Source organism: Juglans microcarpa x Juglans regia, chromosome 4S (genome assembly GCF_004785595.1).
Source record: "Juglans microcarpa x Juglans regia isolate MS1-56 chromosome 4S, Jm3101_v1.0, whole genome shotgun sequence".
Classification (NCBI taxonomy): Eukaryota; Viridiplantae; Streptophyta; class Magnoliopsida; order Fagales; family Juglandaceae; genus Juglans; species Juglans microcarpa x Juglans regia.
In genome coordinates, this window is record NC_054601.1 from 14692679 (window position 1) to 14698764 (window position 6086).

Below are 6086 nucleotides of genomic sequence, written 5' to 3' on the forward strand. Positions count from 1 at the left end.
GAATTTGTACACGTGGCAGTGGGGAAATAGGTGTCAATAAGAGTAGATTTTTTTTATTGTAACTGAAATTACATTACAACAGTACATGAGACGCATGCAATTCAAAAATGCTATTAACAAAGTTTTAATTTAACTCATCCTTTCTTTTAACTCATCCTTTCTTTTTACAACAGTACATGAAGATTCAGAGGCTTCCGAATCTTCGCCTGAGTTTCGTGGCTCGCCCTCATTCCATTACGGCTTTGTTTGGTTAGCTAACTTCTCTCAACTCATCATTACAACTTTTTCAAATTTCAATACAAAACATAATAAACAATTCAACTTTTTCAAATTCTAAAATAATAATAATATTAAAAAATAATATTCTAATAATATTTTATCATCTCAACTCAACTCAACTCACTTCAACATTCAAATACAACCGTAATATATATATATATATATATATATATATATATTTATCTCTCTAAGATCAGCGCCTCATGTTCTGCATTCATACGGCCAGAGCGGCTTTCTTAGTTTTTTTTTTTTCCCTTTTGAATTTTTGATAGATCATTATGAATTAGAGCTGATCTTTGTTTGGGGCTTTGCATCCTGATGTATGGGTCTCATGGTTCGTAGTTGATGGTAACTTTTCTAGTTTGTAAAAACAATTTATGGTTTTGTGGTGAATTTTGTGGTGATGCTACCAGGAAGAACACTTTTGTTTCGCACAACGAAGAACACTTACATTTTTAGACCTTGTGAAGAACACTTGCAGTCGCTGTGAGTTTAATTTTTTTATCAATATAATGAGTGCTGCTACAGGGAAGCCCCTGTATTGCACGAAATGCACGAATGGTACCGAGATGAATAGGAAAAATTTAATTACAAGTACTTTTGCACATTAATATGCGTACCATTTTAATATGATTGGTCAGAAAGTAGATTTTATTGAAAACAGTGTTAATTTGAATTTAGAATATAAAGTGTAATACCCCGTATTTTTTTAGCGTATTTATTTATTTTATGTGGAAGATTTTTTTTTATATAATTAATTTAAATATTATTGTTCTTGTTTTAAAATTTTATCGAATTTTTCTTGTTAGATTTATTTTATAATTTTTAAGTTGTGAAATTTATTTGGATGTGCTTTGGTGTTATTATTTAATGTTTGTTTTTAAATTTGCGTTTTGCTTTAATGAATAATTTTATTGTTGGACTTTAATTGTTATTGTTTTATTTTATTTTTTTCTTTTTCTTTTTCTTTTCTGTTTTTTTTTCTCCCACGCACGGCACTACACGGTGCACGTCTATCTCTTTTCTTTCTCTAGGGTTTTCTTAGCACCCGTATATTTTCACACTTACACCCTAGACCTTCGAAACTACCCTGTGCCGTCGCTGCCACCAGCCTCCAGAGTTCACCATCGTGCAGCCCCTCCTAGTTCGACGTCAACTTCCATCTCCACGCACGTAAAACCGACGCCACCGTTAGCGTCCTTCACCAAGGCTCAACGCCTCTCTGTGCGCCATCGTGTCCGTCTCAGCCTCAGCCGCAGCAGCATGCCGTTACCGTGAGACCGTCCCGCTCATACAAGGAGGTCAGCAACCGCGGGAAACCATTGCACCAAGTGCGACGCTGAGCAAGCGGATCGCAAGGCAAGAGACTCGCCGCGCACGGCCAAAAGCCATCCTGCATCTTCACGGTTTTATCCAACTGTCTCCTGGAAAACCGCAGCCTCCCAAGGAAGTCAAGTCGCCGCTTGCTCCTCCTCAACGCTGCCATGCGCCGCCACCGTGACCCAGCCGTGAACCCGTAGCCTTCGATAGCCATCCCGCAGCCTCTGTTTTTCACTCCCGAAACAGAGGATGGTTCTCCTCCTACCGTGAGCCATTGCAACCTTTAACCACCGTGAGCTTCTTCACGTTGCGGCTCCAGAAAAGGTCGGCAAAGTTTTCCGTCACCCCATGTTCGCCTCTTGCCGCCCCGCCGCATGGTATCTCCCTCTCTGTTTTCTGTCTCTCACGTTGGTTTACTCTCCCGTAAGCTCTCTCTCACCGTGCATCTCTCTTTCTCTTTCTCGTCCAGTGCATAGCCACCGAGTGCACCACCTCCCGTCGCACGCCGCGCCGTCGCACTTCACCATCTCGGTGAGTCCCTGCCGCCGCTGCATGTTTTTCATTTATTCTGTTGTTTGTTTATCGTCTGTTTTACGTATAGGGTGCTTATATATATATTTATATATATATATGTGTGTGTGTGTGTATATTTATAAGTAAAGTTTTAACTTGGGCACTTACTAGTTTTAACCTAATATATATTAGGAAAGTTCACGGTTTGAGTTTCGGCTGAGAAGAAACTTTTGTGCGTTGAGTTTATATTTAATTAGGATTTTGTTTTAAGTTTTAATAAATATTATATTGTATTTTGATAATATTGTTAGTTAAAGTATGTAAATCTATTTTTCATAAGAGGTGAGTTTTTCATGAATTATTTTAGGAAAAGTTTAGTAATCAATGTATTATTTTTATTTATAAAATATTGTTGGTATTTTAGATATTTTGAATATTAATTTTTATTGAGCTCTATAAGTATCATAATACTTTTTCGAAAAATTTTCTTGTCCAGTACGATTTCGATTAAGTGAATATTGTTGGTCTTAGAAAATGTTGGTATTTTAGGTATTATGAGAATTTTAGGCTTTGATGTTCTTAAAATAGGTTCTTTTAGCATTTATAAGTTTTAATATCGAAATACGTGGTTGATTGGAAATTTATGGAAGTTACATGATTATTTTATAGGTGACGATTAATATTTGTTCGGTATTTTTGAGGAAAGTTCTAAAACGCTAAGAAGTCCAGGTAAGCGGGGTTCCTAAGCTAGACTTTGCATTAAAATAAAATGAACTAAGGTCCTTCTTGAAAAATGTGCATGTTTGGTTATGAAAAGAAATCTGAAAACAACCTCAGATATTTGTTCTGTATTACTCATAAGATTCTGTTTAAGAATAAAGTATTTTCTGTCATGACTGGTGTAGACATGAGCTTATTTCTGATATTCTGTTTCTGAACTTTGAAAAAGAGAGCGAATATGAAATTTTGCACATAAAGTATGTTTTGTGATCTGATTCTGTTCTGTTTTGTACTCTGTTATGATGTGGCATCTGAAAAACCTTTGGCATGACTTTCTGACTCTGATTCTGACTCTGATATGGTGATTCTGATTCTGTTTTGCTCTGATATGTGGCCTTGTCACGGGATATAATAGTGACCTCTGGCCCTATCACGGGATATAATAGTGACCTCTGGCCCAGTCACGGGATATAATAGTGACCTCTGGCCCTGTCACGGGAGATAATAGTGACCTCTGGCCCGCCACGGGATATAATAGTGGTTTTCTGTTCTGAGTGCAATCGCTTTGGTAACACGGTGATTTATGTTCTGCTTGGCTTTTCGCAGAATGCACAACCCTACCACGGGGGTTAAACATGGTCTCTGTTCTGATATGATATGATAAGACGAAGTTGTACAGTCATGTTGTGCCAAAGGAGTCTTTGAACATGAAAAGTTGGTTTCTGAATATGAAATATTTGAGAAGTCGCTCTGATTTTCTGATAAAACGTATTTGTTTGAGATTTGCATATTGATACTGAAATGTTTTGTTTCTGCATTCCGTATTCTGTGAAAATGCTCATGTTTACATACTAGTATATGTCCTCTGCTTACTGAGTTGTTGATAACTCACCCCTTATCTCCATTCATTTTTCAGATGATTTTTGAATAGACCAGCTAAGGATCAGGATTATGGAGTATGGGTGAGATGATTTTTAAGCATAGTGGATTCCTCATAGAAGATTTTTTGAGAAGTGGCGGATTTTATTAAGAGACTTTGTAGTATTCTGATGACGTTATATTTTGGAGTCTATACATTTGTTGATTATCAGGTTATATGAGTTAACTCTCCAGACTCTCGGAGACGGGGCGTTACATAAAGACAATAATATTAATACATAGATTGATACGCAAACTTACTTATACATAGTAAAACTCAGATGGATAAGTACAGGAAAAACAAAATAAAAAACAAAGAAAAACTCTAAAGGCAAGCAATTTTGCGCACCTGTCAGGCATGGGACCCACAAAATGAAAGCCATTTCCTCTTTCCGCCCTTGGCGTCTGAAGCCTTGACTTCTTCGCTCCACGATTTTCTTAGTACTGTTCTTCCTCATCTTTACTGCTTCCTTGACTTGAACAATTTTTATTATTCCATAACATAAAATAGCTAGCAGTGTAGTTATGACAAGCTATACAGATCGTAATCTTCAATACCACGAACCATTGACATATAGACTATAATGAAAATGAAATTCTCATAAACTGAACTAGCTAAAACATACTACCAGTAACCACTCCCAAAAAATCCACTCTAAAGCTAAGACAAAAATGTAATATTAACTACCCTGTTGTAAACGAAAATATACCAAAACTGATGCAGAGATCATAGGAAGGATTTGATGATTCTAAGCCATTTCTATAATGTATGTCCTAGTAGATTGGGATCCTCGATTCTTCAGTCATACAGAGTTTTGGCGGATTGCGTTCTTATTTTTTTGTGTTCATGCTTCAAGTTTTTCTCAACGTACATCTCATTTTTAGATATGGCTTTTTCTATGGATTTGGTCTTTCGGACATTTTTCAATCTCTTCATTGATTTCCCCTTCTTCACCTTTTTAATTGGAGCACCAAAAGGACTCTAACGTGTCCATTGCTTGAGGTAGATCTGTAACAGTCTCTTCGGATATATCCATTGAAATATCAGCTTTTCGTTTCTTCTTGTTCCTGTTCTTTGCCATTGCTGAGTTTGAGAGACAGACGGACTCTCTCTCTCTCTCTCTCTCTCTCTCTCTCGCCCGCTCGCTCGCTTTGCGTCGAGGTTTTGTGGCATCTGACAATTGATAAATTAAAATTAAAATAATCATTTGGATAGTATATAGCATCTGACAAAAACATTAAAATAACATTTGGTACGCTGGTTGCACCAACCTGCTTTTACCTAGAAGAATTGAAAAACAAAACAAAACAATGAAAAGTGAAAACCAAAGCTTCTTTATGACTTTTTACTTTTCTCCCTCCTCTTCAAGACTTGCCTTTCAACGTAATAGATAGCCCATGACCATCCCAGCCACCCAAAACTCCACTTTTGAAGGAGTTGCTAAACTCCACTTTGGAAGGAGTTGCTCAAAGATAGAGAATAAAATGAGAGGAAGCCAAGCGAAGTACTCAAATATGTAAAGAAAAAAACTATTTGAACACCGGAAGTTTAGAAGCCAAGCATAACAAGCCCATTTCATCGAGAAAACCATATCATATGGTTTCTTCTTACATGTTCGTGGCTCATCACCGTAGAGTGTTGAGATTTGTGGCCAAAAACAAGATAACAATTTTGTGTAGAAGTTCTTACCTCCACACACTGAAGAGATAAAATACTCAAATATGTAGAGGCCTCCCCCCCCCCCTAAAAAAAAATAAAGAAAAAGAAAAAGAAAATCTAAAAGGAACCAGCTTCTGACATTACCTGGTTTGCCACAACATTTGCCATCCTGCGGTACTCCTTTTTCATCACAGACTTTTGAAGCAAAGCAGCAGGCTTGTTCTGCTTCTTGGTCTTGGTTGTAGCAAGCAACACCAATCGGTCTTTACGTTCAAGTTGAATAGTGTAGCACCCAGGTCCAGCACCAAGTTATTTTTTAATTTTTTTTTTTTTTTTGGTTTATACAAGTGAAAAGCTCACTTGAGATTAGCAAACATTTTTTTTGAAACCCCATTCGAGCCCAAATTTAATTTGTGACGGATGTCGAATATATTTTTATTGGGCTTGCTAGTTAGGTTAGAATCATTAAATGCTTTTGAATTAGGTAAAATCTTTTTATGGGCCAAGGAAAAAAATTGGTTGGATAAGTTAGATTATTTTAGAGGTTGAATGGGGAGCCCAAAACTCGAAGAAAAAGCCCAATCAACGCCCAAAACCCAAGCCCATGAAACCAGGAACCAGTTTCCACGTCAGGCACGTTTCATGTTTCATGCCATGCACGTCTCCAATGCACGGT

The 6086-nt window shown here is 37.1% G+C and overlaps 1 long non-coding RNA gene and 1 other non-coding gene across 2 annotated transcripts; one reads left to right on the forward strand and one right to left on the reverse strand.

Annotated features, from left to right (window-relative positions):
* The first annotated feature begins 2027 nt into the window (after positions 1-2027).
* On the forward strand, positions 2028-3791 carry LOC121263671. The gene is made up of 3 exons (XR_005940317.1): positions 2028-2130; positions 2782-2841; positions 3749-3791. It is a non-coding gene; the product is annotated as an uncharacterized LOC121263671 (long non-coding RNA).
* Positions 3792-5294: 1503 nt separating this feature from the next.
* LOC121263931 lies at positions 5295-5383 on the reverse strand. The gene has a single exon (XR_005940412.1). It is a non-coding gene; the product is annotated as a small nucleolar RNA R24 (small nucleolar RNA).
* Positions 5384-6086: the final 703 nt, after the last annotated feature.